The 18,270-nt window shown below is 45.7% G+C and overlaps 1 protein-coding gene across 4 annotated transcripts in view; it reads left to right on the forward strand.

The window, feature by feature from the left end:
- The window catches only part of R3HDM2 (R3H domain containing 2), a 60,248-nt gene that overhangs the window by 10,732 nt on the left and 31,246 nt on the right, over nt 1-18,270 (forward strand). Inside the window, exon 1 of one of the 4 annotated variants that reach the window (XM_049819614.1) lies at nt 514-691. The exons of the other annotated variants lie outside the window; for them this stretch is intronic. The gene's annotated coding sequence lies outside the window, so the exon portion shown is untranslated. Of the gene's footprint in view, nt 1-513; nt 692-18,270 lie in introns of those variants that run through there. 4 annotated transcript variants of the gene reach the window in all.

The following is an 18,270-nucleotide window of genomic DNA, read 5'->3' on the forward strand; positions in this document are numbered from 1 at the left end:
CAACTTGGGCGCTAGATGGCCTCAGGATAGAAAGGTGCCTCCCACACAAGAATCAGTGGGGCAGCAAGAGGGCTTTTACTGGAGACTTGGATCTTCTCTCTCTGTGTCAGCACTTAAGTGACTTTGTATGGAGTGTGCATGTATGGGGGGGGAGTGAGTAGAGGGTGTATATCCACTGTGTTACACAAAGTAAAATTTATGTGTGGGCAATCCAGAGAGAAGCCTGTTGTTTCACAGCAGCTTCTCTGGCCTGTGTTCGCTGTTCTGTAGCTCAAGGCAAGTGCATGCTGCAGGAAGCCTGTAGAAAACTGAAGAGCTTTGGTGGCCCTGCTTGGCGAAGCGTTGGGACATAAAACAAGGAACATGGCAAAGTTCAGGGAGGCCTTTCCTGTCAGTGCTGCAGCAGGAGCTAATAATAAAGCCATTTTGGTCCTACTCCCCTGTCCTATCCTGTCTCTGCCCATGACTGTACATTGAGGGATTTAGAAGGGGGGTTTGCAGCACTACTACGTTAATCCTTTCTACGCTACTGTGAGTAGGTGCATGTAATCCCTGTTTTACAGGTGGATGATCTGAAGAACAGGGAGAAGAAATTATTTGACTGAGCATCAAAAGGCAGAGCTGAGTTAGGTTAAGAACCCTGGAGGCCTGCGCTTTCCTGGCTCACAGGATGGTGCCCTGCTGTGAACAGGTAGAAGGGTTTGTAACTCAAATGTGTTGTGCTGCTGAAGTCCTGATTTCATGGGACAGTTTTTTTCATTTGCTGAGAGGCCTTCTGTATCAGTTAGCTTTGATAGGAGCTAGTGGTTCTGAGAAAAAGGCTGAGGATGTCTGAATGGAGGAGTTGTTCTGGAGGCCAGCACAGAAAGTGTCTCTGAGAAATGTATTTTTTAGGTGATGTGACGGCATGAGTGTGGGAGCAAACAGTACAATCCGTAAGAAAGCCTTACGTTTCTTGTGGCTATTGGGCAGGACGTGAACTGCAGTAATTGTATACCTTAAGGTTTTTACTGGAAGTATGATTAATCCATTCACACAATACAGCAATTTAATAAAAGCATGCATAGATTTCCCTCTGTCGCTCTTTTTTTTTTTTTAAGAGCTGGAGGTGACATTTGAAAGGATAGTGGGATGTAGTTGAGGACCAGAGTTAGTTTCCCCTCCCCCTTCAACTATATCACACTCCCCTCCATCTTTTTTTGAACCTTCTCTTGATTTCTGAGTCCTAGTAAACCCAGCTGGAAGACAACACAACCTACTTCCTGGTTGGAAGCAAAGGTGAGGTGTGCTTCTGCAGAGACGTTTTTGTGTCTGAGTGTGGGCAGCAGCAAGAGGAAGGGCTGATGATTCCCCGCCTGTCTGTCAGTGCTGGGATTCCCCTGCATGTGTGTTGTCAATGGGGCGCATGCGGGTTTATGATTTTGTATAAAGCCCGGTTTCATTATGTATTGGGAGCACAAGCTGTCTTTGTGTACTGCAGGCTGAGTCACTGCTGCCTCCCAGTGAATTTCGGTGATGATTATTGAGTGTGGGCAGATGCAGCCTACTCTTTATAGCAGCTCGCTTGTATTTTTTTAATGAAGTTTTAAAATTTTTATATTGCTTTGACATTCTTTTCTTTGAGAAACTAATTTCTCAGCTGAGTGTAGACACAAGAGCCACTTTATTACAGAAGGTGTTTGCTGTATCTCAGAAACTGACCTCTCTTGGGAGGCTTTAGGTATACTATCTATTAGGAAATAGGATCCTGTCCTGCCTGCTTCCCCATGTTGCAAACAAAATTAACAGGTGCTTTGAGCACAATCCTTCTGTTATGATTTGACCTTAGGAGGGAAAAGGGAGAGCATGGACAGAGAAGAGAATGAAGATCCAGAACATGGAGAATGTAGAGAGGTGCTTGTGTTCTGCCTCCCGAACTGGGTGGAGTTGCTCCAGCCTCAAAGCTGCTTTTAAAATTAGAATAGCCCAAAAGCAGCGTGGCTGCCCTTCTCCATATCTCCCCCAGATCAGTTTCAAACCTAGGCTGGGACTGAGATTGTTCGGCTTCATTTAAACAGGGACATGGAGTTTACAGAAGCAGTCTACCTCATTGGCGCTGACTGGATGTACATGAAACCCCCTGTGTTGAGTGCATTTCAGACATGGTCTCACCAGCGCATAGCTCCCCAAAACAGGAAAGGTGGTACTGGCAAAAATCTCAACTTTCCCGTGTGATATATCTGGGATTTTAGCAGCCTAAGCAGTGTGGCTTTGCTGTGCTGGTACAGTGAAAGTAATTCTGCCCTCTTGCCTGATGCTGTGTTTGTATTGGTACAAATCTGCTTCATCTGATACAGCTGCTGCTTATGGGAACAAGCTACTTGGATAATGAAACCTCTGGCCTGTAAGTGACTCTATGCTGAGAGTTGTACCAACATAATTGTATGAATAAATGAACTGTTCAGTGAGCAGCAGAACTGGTGAGCCCAGCTTCTTAACGATCAATGTCTTGTGGATGGATTCTGTGCTAAGGATTGATCTCATGATTCTGTCTTGCCACTAGTGGGAGCATTAATAGGTTCTCTGTTATCTGGTCACTTACCAGAAGGCTTTTTTTTAGGTTTTAACTGGTCTGTAAGAGTACCCTCACAGTGGCTGCTATGTTGAAATGTTAGTTGGACAACTAAGAGATGCACACAAATTAGGATCAGCACAATTGTACAAGCCTTGACTATTATTGTTGCCTTGCAGTGCTCCAGTGATTAAGACTAAGTAACACAGTTTTGTTCACCTTCGGGCAAATTTAGGGCAAAATACATTTTGGGAGATCTTTGCTGAAACCAGAGAAGCCACATGTTTATGATTTCCTGTTTAAGACTGAGGTTCCTTACAAGCAGGCATCAGGTCGGTCTATTGAACTTCCTCTCAGTGGCCTTTTACTTTCTTTTGCTTTTATTCCTTCACAACTTTAGTTTGGTTTTTTTTTTTTTCTGGGGGGAGGACCCAGAATATTTAGGGAAAGCTTCTTCTGTGTACTGATTTATTAGGTTTTGAATTAACTGTACATGATAGTATTTTATTTTTCCTTATCAAAGATTTATTCTGTATTTTCTTAGCAGCAGTTTCCTGTCTTACAAGTACTTGGGAAACTGGTGTCGTTGTTCTTCACGAGGAAGCAGGGAGAAATTGGTGTCTTTCTGGTGTTATTTTTTGAAACTGTGAGGACAGAAAAAAGCAGCCATCTGTCAAAGTATTTTTCACAGGTTCTGCAAAACCTGGAAAAACCATCTTTTTCTTTAGAGCAGCCCAATGGCAAACTGGTATAAAGGGGCTGTATCTCTGACCAAGGTGTCTTCATAGTTAATAGTAAATGTGAAATGTGTTAGGCTCTACAGCTGAAAGGAGGAACTCTTGGGTCTGATAGTAACCTTTCTAACCTTACTTACATCACTTCTACTGTGTCCTAATTCCCACCACGAAAATATAGGTGATACCTATATTGCAGACTTGTCCAGACAGTTGAATATTTTAGGTTAGCACGAAGTTTGTTTGTTTGTTTGTTTTAACATGCAATTATTAATGCAGGAAGGGCAATGGAATCCAGAGAGAACAGCGTTCTGAGCTCTTTGTGCTTGTTGCCTAACAGGGTGGTGGTGGTGATGTTTGTATAGTATATTTATATGGTTTTGTGTATTACATACATTTTGTGCAATATAAATGTTGGGACACTTGACCAGCAACTGATGTTATTATGAATGATGGGTGGAAGTGTCTGAATTAAAGGTAGCTGGATTTAGAAGAGAACAGCTGAATAGAGAAAAAGGCTCTAACTTTCCCAGTAGAAACATTGGAGGCTTGTTTCACCTTCACCCCCTAATAGAAAACCGATTGTACCAAATAAGTTCTCAAAGCTCAACCTGCATTTATATAAGCTTTACGTGTGCTTCCCATCAGAGCAGGACACACAGGTAATGGACTATACCTGACCCTGGACACCAGGCAGCTGGTGCCCATACTGCTGCAGAGTCACTGCTGCACTTGGAGTGAGGGTGGGCAGATGTACACTCGCTCTATGTACTTCCACCCATGTACTTCCTGCAAGCTCTTCAGGATGGAGGCTGTTTCTCTTTTTTTGGGTATATGCCTTGCTGCAGGGCTCTGATCCAGAAGGGGTAGCCCTGGTTGCTGTTGCTATGTTAATAATAATAGTTTTGGATTCCCAGTTTAGAGGGTAAGCAAATAAACATCTGCTGGGATCAATACATAGAACTAGGTTGCTGCAGCATCCACAAGCTGCCCAGTTTGTTGACACACATGCTTTAGTTCATGCCACCTCTCTGCTTTTCTCTCCTTCCCCTCCATTCCTCTGGCATCGGTGCATGTTCTATTTTTAAACCATGCTGCGCTCTGTATTGCGGCATTTCTCTTCCTGAATTATTTATCAGTGTTTGGAGCTGAATGGAGTGTGGTACGTTTTTTCCACTGCTCATTACTGCCCACGTGTCTGTCTTGAGCCATTGACAGATTTGGTTCATGTCAAATCACGCCAGCCTCGGCTTGGAGAGGGGCTGGAGGGGATGATGGGGTTTAGTCGCAGCTTGTGCCAGTGCAGGATCATTCAGATCTGTGTGTGTTTAATACTCTCCTTGCTGGGGTAGACAGGGAGGGGATGGTTGCCATGATAACACATCCTCAGCTGAGCCAGATTTGAATGGAAGGTCCCTTTTTATGAAATAAAAATTCTATTTTACTGCCTGGAGACTGGCTTCAGCCTAGGAAGAAGACACCTCCATGCACGTGTGTGTGCACGCACATGCAGAGAAGAAGACAGCATCAGATTCTGTGCGCAAGGCTGAGGTTGACTCAAAGCTCTTTGGGGGTGGGGGGTGGTGTTTAATTTTTATTTAGTAGAAAATGGTCATTTCTTTTAAATTTAAAATGCTTCTCTGTTCTTCCCTGCCATGTCCAGTGCAGGCACCCTTATCCATCAGAGATGGCAGCACAGCCTTTAAAAGGAGCGGGTGAGCAAGTTGTTTCATCTCTGAACTTTTTTTCCAGCTATACGCTAAACTTAATTTGCCCCTTCCCCTTTCTTTCTTGAGTGTCTCTCAGCATTTATATTTTCTTCTGCTATCCCTTATTTTCCCTTCTTCTGGCTCTCCTGTATTCTTTTGCTTTTGTTTTGTCCCTCTGAGCTGATGGATTGAGCTACTCTGCATCCTTGCTGCTTCTGGACTTTCTTCCTAATGGAGCTGGGGAGGCTGCTGTCCTTTCAGTCAAATGGGAGGAGGAAAGGGTCTGGCTGGAGGAGAGAGCTGCCCTGTTGCTTCCTTGCTAGAGGAGGTGTCGGGGAGAGCAGAGGCGGCAACTCTGCCTACCTCCCCTTGCAGAGTCACTTCAGAAATGTCTGCAACTGGAAAAGTCATTCAGTGCCATGTTCAACTCCCACATTGGGAATGTCTTGCTGGCATGGAGCAAGCGTGTACTTCCTGTGTGCTGACTCATTAGTGACATGAAGTTTACTATGTCTTTATGTTCTTGGCATAAAGCAGAGGGGGGACTGCTGAAGGGGGATAGAATTTAGAGGGCATGGCAGTCCCAGTAGCAGTTGAGCAAGGGACTGGACAGCGCATGTTTATAAATGCCGAAGTGCAGTAGATGCAGCTTGCAACGAGCACTATGGCTTTGAGCAGGCGACTCGTGCAATGTTCTGCAGCATGCTGTGAAAATGCAGCTGTGATTACTGCTAAGCTAAATGCTTTAGTCCAATGAAACCCAAGTCTCGGGCAATGTGCTTTTTTTCTGCTAGGCTCCAAAGTGAAGTACTAATTCTGCCTTACAGTCTAATTTCCAAATTCTTCTCTCTTGGGCCAAGTAAGCTTCTTCAAGCGTTCTTGTATTGTTTCTCTTAGTTTCAGAAGTCCCGCCCCTCTCATCACGTTGGTTTTAGGTCCTGGGTGTGCAAGAGTAGCAGGTGCCTTTATTTTATGTGTGTTCCTGCAGCACTTGGAGTGACACTGATTCCCAGCAGCAGGATGAACTGAGGACAGTGTAGGCCAGGCCTTGACTCTTAGATCTTGCTTCTTTGGACATAACCCAAATTTGTCTCTTTTCTGGTAGTAGAAGCCATTCAGAGTTCTTGATGGCCTGAGTTTCTCTGTCCTCCTCAGAATGTTATCCTTCTCACAACTCTGACTTGTGACTTTTGGGAGTGGAGTCTCCACTGTGCAGGTACTTTTTTTTCTTTTTTTTTTTTTCTTCAATCTACCCCTTGTTCCTTTATTGTGGCCTCTTCTGAGGAGACCTGGGGCCTGATAAAAACATGCTGGTTGTAGGACTTATGTGGAGAGAGGTGGTCATAGTCTCGATGAGGAATCCTGGCTGTTCTCCCTTTCTTCCACTTGTGTGCCCCATGGAAAAGGATGAGTAAGACCAGAACATCCTTTCTGCAGCCCCAACTGTGGCGTTTCTGCTGGTGTCCTGCTTTCAGCTTTTCCATGGGTGCCTGCTCTGGTTCTGGATGTTCATGGAGCTGTTCTCACAGGACATGTTAGAGTAGGTAGCTCCCAGCAGCAGTGTGCTGCAGTTCTCAACCTTCCCACATCCTGAGTCCAAACACGAAGAAGTCTTTCTGTTGCATACACACTCCTGCAAAACTAAACAAAACAAGCCTGTGGCCTGGAGGACTTATGAAAGATGTTTGACTTGCCATGTGTGGTGGTTATTATGGTGTCTGCCTAAAAGTGTTTCCTGTCCAAGCTGATCCCTTAGCTCAAATGCTTGGTGTATACCTGGCAGCACTCTGAAGTTGAGTCACATAGGCAGCCAGCTCTCCAAATCTCTCCTGCAGTCTGCATGCTCATAATGTCCTTGGAAGTGTATGGTGTCTGGAGTGTGTGTTTCTACCTATATACACTTGAGTAATTAATGATCGCTTGCAGCCTGCTGCTGGATGCAATGAGCAAGGTCAGTTCCAGCCCAAAGAACAGTCTGTGATACAGTTCTCTAACTGCTTGAGGGTTCCTTTCTCTCTCTCATCCCCATGGTGCTGTGGTGGCTGAGGCTGGTAGAAGTGAGAGCACTGGTGTTTTGATATGCCTGCAACGAGGAGTCTGTCCCAGGCTCTTTTGTTTGGGTTTTTCCCCTTTTCTAAGGGGAGAGGGAGTTTTCTGGTTTGGTGGGCAAATGAATGAATTTAAGTCCATTGGTAATGCTCTTCTCCCTTTCCAGCTGCTGTAGGTGTCTGGTGTAGGCTACCTGGTATGTCTGTCACATATGGGGGAGCCCAGTCCTGGGCTGATGGTGGCGGTTTGCACCAGTGCCATCCCACCAGCTTGGTGTCATGAGTCTTGACTTTTTTTCCCTTTCTGATGGGATTATATCCACTACCTAATTGACATGTCTTCTCTCAACAGAAGCTGGGCAGGGCAAATTAGAGCCCAGGCTCATTTGATACATGTATGCCAGGGAGGGAGGGAAGGAACATGTCGTCTTGCTTTTTTTTGTTTGCTCTGCGATACTACTATGTTAGGCATAGGCAGCTTCCCTGCAAGCTGGGAGCAGAGACAATACCTAGAGCTGCTGCATCTTTTCTGTGCCCTGCTTTCACTGACCTAGTTTCATTGTGTGCATGTGCACACACACACAAGTGGGATAAATAAGCAAATGGCTCTCAGGTGTGAAAGGCAGGAGCTCTCTCTGTATGGCTTTGTCCAGGCTGCTGGTGGGGCTGACTTGCTCTTCCTTCTCCTCCTCCTCCCACGCAGGATTTACTGTCTCCCCATCTAAGGAGCAAGATGCAGCTTAGGAAATCCTCTCACACACACGTGCTTCATGAAGATGAAGTGCTGCCGACTCATAGTGACAATGGGCAGTGATTTTTGGAAAGAGCTGGACAAGCCCACAGGAGGCTGTGTCTGTGCTGTCTAGGGCAGGTGCTTGTGTCCTAGGGCTGGAAGGCTTTCTCAGAAATTTGTCCTTGCTGAGCCGGCTGCCAGGCATCTAAGTGCTAGAGATTTCTAGGTTTGCAGGCTCAGGCTTCTTCTCTTTCTGCCTTAGTATCAATCTTAAGAAGTGACAATGGAGTTTCAACAGAGGGTCCTAAGCTTATTGTATGTTTTTGCTTGTGTAACATGCTCTGCTAGCTGGGCATCTTTGAAAACAGAAAGACCTGGTAGAAGGGAAGAACAGCATCCAAAGTTCCCTCCTTTTATAGGACTAATCTTGCCACTGCAGGGGTTCCAGAGTAGAGTGTGCCAGCAACTGTCCTTAGTGATCCTGAGTCGAAATGCAGCAGACCACAGACGCTCCTTAGCAAAATAAAGCTCCTAGTTTCACTAGGTTTTGCAGAGATTTTAAGGCTCTGTCTACATAGAGCAAAGATCCTTGGCCTGGGGAGGGCATGCTGAAGGACTACTCCTGAATCTGAACTCCTCTGTCCCTTTCTGTTGCTTCCTCATTTGCAAAGTAGCTGCCAGAGCTTCTTCAGGGCTCAGAACTCCAGGTTTGGAACTCCAGGTGCCTGCCTGGGTGCTAGGTGACAGGAATAAACAAACCCAAAATAGATGAGTTAAAAACTGATGCTGAGTTGTAGCCTAATCTCTGAATCTTGCAGCTTTGCTGGGTTCAGCTGCCACAGGGAGTCACTCTGAGCACATGCTTTCTGCCAGGGGGACGTGAATGTCCAGACTGACTTCCAGCTAAGCAATCCATGGAGCCGTTGCAAACACAGTCACTTGCTACCTCTCAGGGCTTGCTGTGCAGCAGACTTGAGAAACTGCCATAGCAGAGCCTGTGAGCTCAGCTGAAGGCCCTCATCCTACAAGCTTGCACTGCACAGACAGCGGTGACTTTTTTCTCAAAGAGCTTGGGAGATCATGGTTCAGTTTCCTTGGACAGGCACCTTTATTTAGAAAGTCCTTTGCAGAATTGGGAGGAAAGAACTTGAAGTGGCCAGAAATAGGAGGCATAAAAGGAACTTGAATCCTTTGGATCTGTCTTCTTGCACCTTCTCTTGGGGAAATCTCATACAACGTCCATGAAACCTTTGCACTCAGCCTATGTGGGGGTTGATTAATTGTGTCCCTCCACTTGAAAACACTGGTATAGCATTGCAACTGACTTTTGTCTTATTACCCCCTGTCTCGCCCCTCTGTCATTCCTTTCTCTCTGGTTCTCTAGCCAGACGCCCTCTTCAAATGTCCGTGTTGCTGTGGGCAGAAGCAGGGAGCCGTTTTCTGCAGCTAGGATCACAGCAGTTTCAGCAGGAAGAGGAGGACAGCTGGCCAGGAACATTCACCTGCTTTCTGCATGGGCATGACAGGCCTGATTCAGAAGGCTTTGAAGCGGGTTGAGACAGAAGCTCATGCATACGTTTAAACTTAAGTCCTTTGCACAGCAGGGCTGCTTTACAAACTTGAACCTCTATTTGTCATGGAGCAGAAATGTATCAGGTTTCTGTTGTCTGTCTCCTTGCTTTTTAAAAGCTTTATTGGACTGTTTCTTTGGCTGTAGCAGGGGATCGTTTAGAAGAAACTGCATTAACTTAGCAAAAGTGGTAAAGGCAAGTCCTGAAGAGGCTTTACCAGCACAGCACTATGCTATTTGCAATGGATGCTGTCAGTTAAAGCAGTGCATCTCAACCTTTTTGCAACTGCCTCACTTCAGCCTCTCCATCTCCTTGAGCCCAAGGCTGATCCTGCCTTCTCATCTTCATCTCCCTTCTCTTCAAAGCTTTTGCCTTTAGACAGCTGCCCTGTGAGGCCTGCTACCCCTTGCTCTGCTGCCAGCTCCAGCACTGCCAGAGCCCAGCCTGAGCAAGGAACCTCCTCGAGACCAGCTGCTGACCGAGCTGATCGTGTTTGAAGTCAGCACTGGCCCCGCAAGAGCGTGTGCTCTTCAGCTCTGGCTGCCCCTTGCCTAGGATGGGCTCCTGCCTGGCAGGAACTGTTGACGCAGAAGAAAAATGATGCCTACCTGCTGTTGACCAGTGTTTAGGGCTGTAGCTGGAAGATCTCCGTAATCCAACAAGAAGCAACTTCTGAGCCTAGCGAGGGACAGGATGTGCTTGTGCACCATGCTCGGCAATGCTGCCTTGCACGCTTGAGAGTAAATTTTAGTATATGTACAGGAGACTTGATCGCAGCCTGTGTGCCTGTAGACTCACCAGGTCTGGGATGGAAAATCACTTTCTGGGGAAAATTTAAGCAAGTGAGAGGTTTAAAACCTCTCTAGTGCCATTTGTGTTTCTTGTTTCCTACTCTGTCAGTATGTAGTCACTAATAAATAAGAAAGAAAAAATAACTGAATTGAAATGAAACCATTAACAAACTGACCCCTTGAAAACATTATGGCAACAATGATAGTGAAGCAAGGCTGCCTGTAACCTACCTTGGCATGTGTAGGGCGTTCTGCAAAGTGTAGTCCATGCACTTGAATTCTTCTGGAAGATGCTGATGTTTACTGTGGTATCTCTTCTTTGCTCCTGCACTTACATTTGTGTTGCTCCAGTGCCTGACAGGGGAAGGATGCTGTGTCTTTAAAGCCTTCTCAGGGCTGTGCGGAGGCAGTTCCATTGAAGTATTTGAACGAGAGCAAGAGGGGGGTGTGCATGTGGCTATTGGCAGAGCTCTCTATGACATCCCTCTGAACAGCTGGGCTCTGCTTTGCTTCAGAGCTGCTTGTCAGAGCAATTAGCTTGCTGTAGCAGCAGCAAAGATCGCTAGCATTTTATTCAGGGTTGAGAGCTGGCGGGGGCTTCTAAGAAGCAGTATTATCTTGGCAAAATTCCTCTTGAACTGGTTGTGGCAATGAAGTCTCTGTTGAAATCAGGGAACAGATGACCTGCTGAGAGTGCAAAACCACCACGGTGAGTTTATTTTTAGAATAAGTCTTCAATTATTTTGGGCTTGAGAAAGATTGACCAGAGACTTTTCTTTTCGTCTCCCCGTACCCCCACCATGTGAAATATAGTGTAGGTATAAGTGCAGGCGAGTGTTTCAGGGATGGGGACCTGACATCATTCATCTCTGGTAAGTAAGTGACAGGATTTCTGCTGCTTGATGGGGTTAATTTAAAATGGTGCTGTACTAAAATGAATATGTGGCTCTGTGATCTCATTCAAGACTTGAGAGTGTGAGATGAGCTTTCTCCTTTCTCCTTTTTTTGATGCTGGGGATGCACCTACAGGAGACAGGGGAATCCCCAATAAGCATACTGTACTCTTCCATGTCATTAAGGAGTTCCCTGTGACAGACTCATGGGTTGTCCTTGTGTCTTAGCTCGGTGTTCATGCAGCTTGCTCCTGGGTAGTTTCTGTTCATTTTGCAAAGGCAAAATACCCACTGCTCTTCTGCTGGGTTATATGTTAAAGGATTTACTTGTCTGAAGCTGGCTAGTTGATGAAAAATGTTGACTAGTTAATTGGCTATGTGCCATATGACATTTTCAGGTTAGCTTATGCAATTCAGTGTTCTGTAGGACTATATTGGTGTTCACATATATATTAACCCCATTTTTAAATTATTTTAAACCTATCACTGAATTGGGTTTGGGTTTAGTGGAATCAGGACTTTGGATTGCCTTTACCTCCTTCTCATACATGTTCATCATCCAGTCTTGCCTAAAAAACAAGTTACTGGAAATGATGCTCCCTTCATTTGAGATTTAGTGCTAGGAGCTGGTTTTCTTGGGCTTGAGGTATTAGCCAGTTACTGTACTGCAGGATCTTCATTCAGGTGCATTGGACCTGTTTCCTTTCCCTTCATGTCTCTAAAATGCTTATTTAAACTGGAAGCATCACCTGTGGCTTGAGGATCTGCAAACAGCAACAACAGCTGCTGCAATGAATGGTGAGCACTTCAGCAGGTGACGACTGAGTTCATCTTGCTGAAGGCTGTGGGAAAGTAGGAAGGGGCATATCTTATGCACTCTTCAGACTCCCCCTTCACTGTCAAGTCCAACTCTTGCATCTGGCAGCCAAAAGATAAAGTTGATTATTTTTTTCTTTTAATCATCACTCTCCTCTTTGTTCAATGATCAAATCAATTTCTGGATCCCACCTGGAAAACAGCCACAGTGTCTTGTATTTGCTGTGTACCCCTTGGCTACTTAGTGTGTCAGGTGGCTCAGTATCCTCTGCCAGCATGGTGAGAAGCAGGAACTTCAGCCTTGAAAACAGAAGGGGGGATGTAGATAGCAGCCCTGCTTTTTGCCTTCCTCCCAAGGAGGTTTGCCAGGAACTGGAATGCTTTGGGTCTGATTAGTAAAGTTTGAGGATCTGCTTTGCCAGCCCAGGTGAGCTCAGAAATGGTAAGCTAGACTGGGGAATACCTTGCACTTTCAGTCAGCTTTTTAATCTTTGTGCTTATGCTTCTAACTGGTGCAGGCATGGCATAAGAGAAGTGTGCCAGCAAGAGGATAAGAGCTATTTCTACTGTGCATTTTTCCTGAGCCTGGTTGCCACCTCTGTATCTGCAGGTGTCTCTTACCTCATGTGGTAATTCATTATGGATGGGTTCAGGTGGAAGGAATTCTGTTTGGGGTTCTTTGAAAGAATTAGGACATGTGTCAGTGGGAACTGTGCCAGGGTTTTCTTCTGAGCCATGGAAGGGTTAACAGAAGTTCCTGTTCAATGCTGTCCTATTGCATCTTGACACTGTAGAAAGTAGGTGGATAATTCCTTGCTAGCTTTTCAGGAAACCCCTGTGGTGGACAGCCCTCATTAATTGTTGCTGGGAAACTGCTTTGACGTCATGGGAGCAGTTCCCTGGTCTTCAGATGAATACAGGAATAGCTCATGATGGGGAAGGGAAAACCGTTGTGAAATGGAGAAGGGAACTCTGACGGGGGAGATTCTCATCTGAGATTTATCTTTTCTTTCTCCCAGCATTCTGCCTAGGGACCCTCAGAGGAGCTGTCCACAAAAATTTACAACATTATATTTGGACCAAACGTAAGCCCTTCCTTCTCAAGAACTGTTGATATTGATGGCTTCTGTGATTCTTTCACTTTTTTAACTATTGGCTGGTTGTTTGTTTTTTTTTCTCCCCCAGATTTTGTAAACAAGGGGTGAGAGGGTTCTCGCTTGGCTTCACTGCAGCTCCCAAAATAAAAAGAGAAGAACAGCATCACTGTTTTGGTTGGTTTGTTTTTAACATCAAACAAATAATATCCCCTTAGACCAACAGAAGGAAGAGCAGACGGACTGAAGATGGCTGCTATTGCTGTGAACTTCAGGCTAAGAGAACTTTTAAGGCTGAGACTGTTTAAACCCACTGTCTTCAGTATCAATTTGAATTTTCTTTCTTTGCAAATCCTCTTGTGGTATTTGTGCAATAGGTTCCTTTTTCCCAGTGTTGTCCCATCTGTCCAACCTGTCAGCTTCTGGGAGGTATGCAGAGCTGTGGGTGTCTAATAACTGTAGAAGGAATTCTCTGCGTCTCCTTTTCCACACTTGCAAAATAGGTGTAAGCAAAGTTTACCCATCCAGTTCAAAGTGCTTAAGAGATTTTTGTACCCAGAAGTGCTGTAGAGCAGCAACGAATGAACTGGGTTGTTGATTGAGTCTAGTGTTTCCAGCTAGGGCACTAGAGAGCTTGAAATGCAAGTAAACTGTCTAGCAAAGAGCTGATATCAAGGTGCCTCAGTGGTGAGAGGAACGAGGCACCACTGTCGATGTTGAGCAGACACTGCAAACAGAGCTCCATTCTCCTTTTCTTGTCAGGTCACTTGAACATAAAAGCTATCCCAGTGCATGGTGCTGTAACAGTCAATAATGGATGCATTATTTTAAACTGATTTTTTTTTTAACGATTTGTCATGGTTGCTCACTTGTATCTTAATGTGATAACTCCCTCCACACATCGTTTTCTCCTCTCGATGCACACAAAAAGGAAACATGCATCAAAAGTCAAGGAATAAGCCTAGTTGGGGTGGGGAGGAGGCTTTCAGTGGGATCGGGGGATCTTTACAGCCTCTGGTTTTGGTGCTGAACTGAATTATCTTCCCCAGGAGATCTCCAGCATGCCTGAATCCAATGATTGCCTTCTTTCTGTGCCGCCAGCTTTTCACAGCAGAAATGAGATGGGAGTTCTGGTCTTGCATAGCATATAGGCTGCTTTTGGAGTAAAAAGAAAGGACCTGAATATGCAGGCAATCAAGCTGGATTCTCTGAGCACATCGGTCAGCTCTACATTGAAGTTTCCTGTCAGGCATATGGCAACTCTTCCTGCTGCTACTACACGCAATCAGCAATTTTCATGTACAGGGGAAAAACCCAACGCACTCTTCCTCTGTCATTTTGCTTTTTTCCTTTGGCTGTGAGCCCCGAGTCCCTCAGCTGACTCAGTGATGGCAGCTGACTGGATTGTGCAGTGGACATTGCCATCTTTGTATTCCTGGCAAATGAACAGAATCTGTGTTAATTCACTGACATAATTTCTCCCCTCCTTGTTGGTTCATGTGGCAAGGATGTTTCCAGGCATTACACCTTGGGGATGGCAGGACATGCTGGGTATGCTGGGATATGCTCTTAACTGTAGCAGGGAATCCTTCCTTGGTTTGATACTTGCTCCCGTTCTGAAGGATCAGGGCTCTGTTATGAGTGGAAGTTATCTCCTTTGCTACTGAAATTCAGCCACCTCTGACATGAAAGCTAGCAATTTAAGCTGCACAAAAAGAACAGCGTGGCCTTTGGGGCAAGACGCAAAGACCTGTGCTGAGTGGGAACATCTGAAATCTGGAAGGGGGAAAGAAATTAATTGTTCTGCTTTGAATGTTTCTATCCTGAGACAAGTGCAAAGTGTTCTACTGTGAGCTTTTCCTTCCACAAGAAGCTGGATCTCAACACAATAGGCACCAGATTAAAAACTGCAGAGCGCGTGGAGGCATTGGGTAGGTGGCTGGACACGTTCATGTTTTGGACATGGTTCAACTGCATATTCTGTTTTCTTCCATAGCAGGGAAGAACAAATATCTCCTCCAGTCCTAAAAGGATTTAGGCCTTCCATGTGCTGCCCAGGGTGCTACATTGCTTACCTTACAAGATCTGATGAAGTTTCTGTCTTAGGCCCAGATGTTGTTCTTCCCATCCTGTATGAGGGCCTTGTTTTCATGTTGATGATGAAAAGAAAAGCAACCATGACTTAAGTTAAAGTGGCATTTTCCTGATTGTTTGGTGCAATGGAACTTGTGTGGTGGAACCCTTCTCCTGCCTGGAGCTCATCTGTGTGGCAGGCAATTACCTCTGCTGTACTGCCTTCACAATAGCTGCTCTGCCTCATGTGTTTTCATTTAAGCGGTGCTTTTTGTTTTATCTTCTGCTGAAATACTAATTTTCAGTGAAAACTACTCCATTGTGTCTAGGCAAGATGTGTTGTTTTAATAGCAGCTCTCAGGCTGCAATAATGTAGATGTTTACCCATCCCCAGAGTGCTGTGTTCCCAAAGGCTTTGGCAAGGGAGACCCTGCTGCATTCTTACTGCTTCTATGCCTTCCTAGGGACTGTGGTGCTGCCTGTTATTTTGATGAACTAAGATCCCTAGATAGAGCAGGTAATTCACAAAAGTGAGGAAAGTGAACCTGCCCTGGGGAGGTGGCAGCCTGATCATGAGAATGCCATTTGTCAAACGTGCAATGAGTCTTCAGCGTTGATGCATCCTTCCTGAGGCAGTGCTGGAAAGCCCCTGGTACTACAGTGTGTGTCCTGTTTACTGCCTTCCAAGGAGCCAGCCTCGGCTGTGACAGCAGCATTCTGGATAGAAACCCTGAGCTGCATCCAGGTGGAAATGGCAGGCTATTAAAGTTTGGCTTTTCAAAGCCCACAGGCAAAGCGTGCTGTATCTTTTTGATTCTGTCTTTCCTGATATGCCAATGCACCTTTATTGTTCTGGCACATTTGATTCCTGTGTATCACATGAAGGTGATTTTGGCAGTCCTGGCACCAGTTGTGTCACACTCTTGGAGTAAGGTATTAGCAAGTTGACACCCATCCTGATTTTAGTGCTTGCACTGATTGAGGGAGGTAACAAAATAACTGATTCCACACCCCCCCACCCCCCCCCCCCCCGAAGTTATCTTGTGGTTTGAGACGTTCTACATAATTAAATCCATGCACATACTGCATAACTGAGAACTACTGCCATGCTGATAATTCAGATGTTTCCCATAACGCACCTACTGGCTGTTGTGCCATTCAACAGGGCTGACTGCACCTGTACTAGTGAACAGCCTTTTTAAAGGTATTTGAAATGAAGAGGAGCTCTAGGATTACATCTCTTCTCCAGGCTCCAATTCCTACATTCAGCCAGAGACTCAGAGGTGAACAAACCATGGCCACCACAGCTAGGCTGATGCAGACACTGGCCTCTTCCTCAGGGTTACGGTTGCTGGAACAGGCCCCGTAGCCCCTGAGCTTAAGCCCTCAAAACAAAGTGGGCAGTGGCTCTGCTGAGGTGCAGAGGTGGGTCTCCCTGAAGGGATTGTCTTGTAGCAGCCCTGCCTTAGAGCACAGATGTTATGTGAACAGCCAGGAGAGCCATTAGCACCTTAAGCTGCTGCAGCCATTTGCTCAGCAAATGTGAAGTACAGCTTGATATGGGGGCTTTCCTCAGCTGTGGATGAAGGCAATTTAACTAGTGTTGTCTTACCCTCCTTGGAATTACTTGGGGGGGACATGTTGGAGACCTCCTGATATTCTGCAGAATTAACTTAGAGGGCTTCTATCTCACTGGCATTTCCCATCTCCTTGTTCATATAAGGTTATTTCCCTCCTTTCCACCTGAAGTCAAACCCTTCCATCTGCATCATAATTTCACCTCTTTGATGTAATGTGGGGGTGGAGATTAAGATTTAAAGCAATGACTAAGCACTGGGGGCCTATACACTGTGCAATCAAATCTGGCCTCCTGTTGCTTGGGGATTTTTTTTGCTAGGTTTTGTAGGAACTGTATGGTAGTGAGAAATTAAATCCCTCGCTTCAACTGATAATAAAAAAAGCAATGGAGAGAATTTGGGAAAGGTTGCTTCATTGGCTGAGACAGTTGCCACTTATGAGCATTCCTGAGTAAGGTTTCAGGGCTTTCTCACTGAACCAGGTGCTCGTTCTAGCTAGAGCTGTTACCTCTGACAGGGAGCTGTTTTCTCCAACAGGAGGGAAAGGGGGTGTGCTCAAAAGGCTCTTTACCTGTTTGTTTTCAAGCTGAGGCTGCAGACTTTTTATGGGATGCTGGGGATGCCCTAGTCAGCAGTGTTGGTGCATGCAGCTTACATTTTGTAGAGTGGACTGGGAGCCCAAATGGAGCCTAGGAGGGAGATGTTTCAGGAGGTATGTGGCCTTTGTTGGTCCTACTAGCAAAGCCTTTCATTACAGCCTCTTGTTGCATCTGGTAGGTGTACTTTAATACAGCAAAAATTTTACCATCTGCTGTGCCCTGGCAGAAAAGGAGAAGACAAAAGCCTCTGAAGATCCTTTGGTGCAGAGAGGGAGCACTGTGCTGCCTGACTTAGTAGAAACGAGGAGGCTTTAATGCCTTGAATTTGCAGCACCCTCTCCACCCTGCCGCCTCCACTTTTTCCTGTGAAAACCTTTTTCTACAGCAGACGCTGTGCTCGGGAAGGGGAGTGAGGAGGGGGAATCTAAATCACCCCTCAAACTTGTCTCGTTGCTCCTAGTGATAGAGCCTGTTGCCATGGAGCTGTGATTCCAATTGGTTGACCTAGAAGCCAATGAGCAAATTGTTCATGAGAGCATCATCATTTAACCTTGCAGGAGGTACTTACTCAGTGATATATGATGCTAATACTAAAGCCTTACACAGAGGGGTGCAGTGAAACGCTCAGATGCTGGAAAAAGGCCACTGCTTTCCATCTTCCCTCTTGCAGGCTGGTTTGTTGGTTTTAATTACCAGTTGCACCAGCAAACCACCCTTGGGCTGGGCCAGCTCTTTCTGCACAGTTCTCCTCCCAGTGCTCAGAACTGCCTTTGATTGTCCATTGGAGCAATGTAGTGGGGACTGTCCTGCCTGCCAGTGAATCACCAGCCTCAGGATGTTTATTTCTGAGCCCTCAGAGCACTCTACTTAGCATGTGATTGGATGTGCTTTGTTTCTAAGTGTGCTTTCTTCATATTTTATAACCAGCCTGAGGATGGAGAAAGCCACTGTTGTTATGGCTATGTCAGGGTTTCTTCTTGGCAGCAAGACTCTGCAGCCTTGTCTGTAGTGAAAACTCTGTTCCATTAACATTGATGGCCTGGGCTGAGTCTGGTAAGATTTCTGCTCTGCCCTGTTGAAT

The sequence above is a fragment of the Accipiter gentilis genome, chromosome 16 (genome assembly GCF_929443795.1).
Source record: "Accipiter gentilis chromosome 16, bAccGen1.1, whole genome shotgun sequence".
Taxonomy (NCBI): Eukaryota; Metazoa; Chordata; class Aves; order Accipitriformes; family Accipitridae; genus Astur; species Astur gentilis.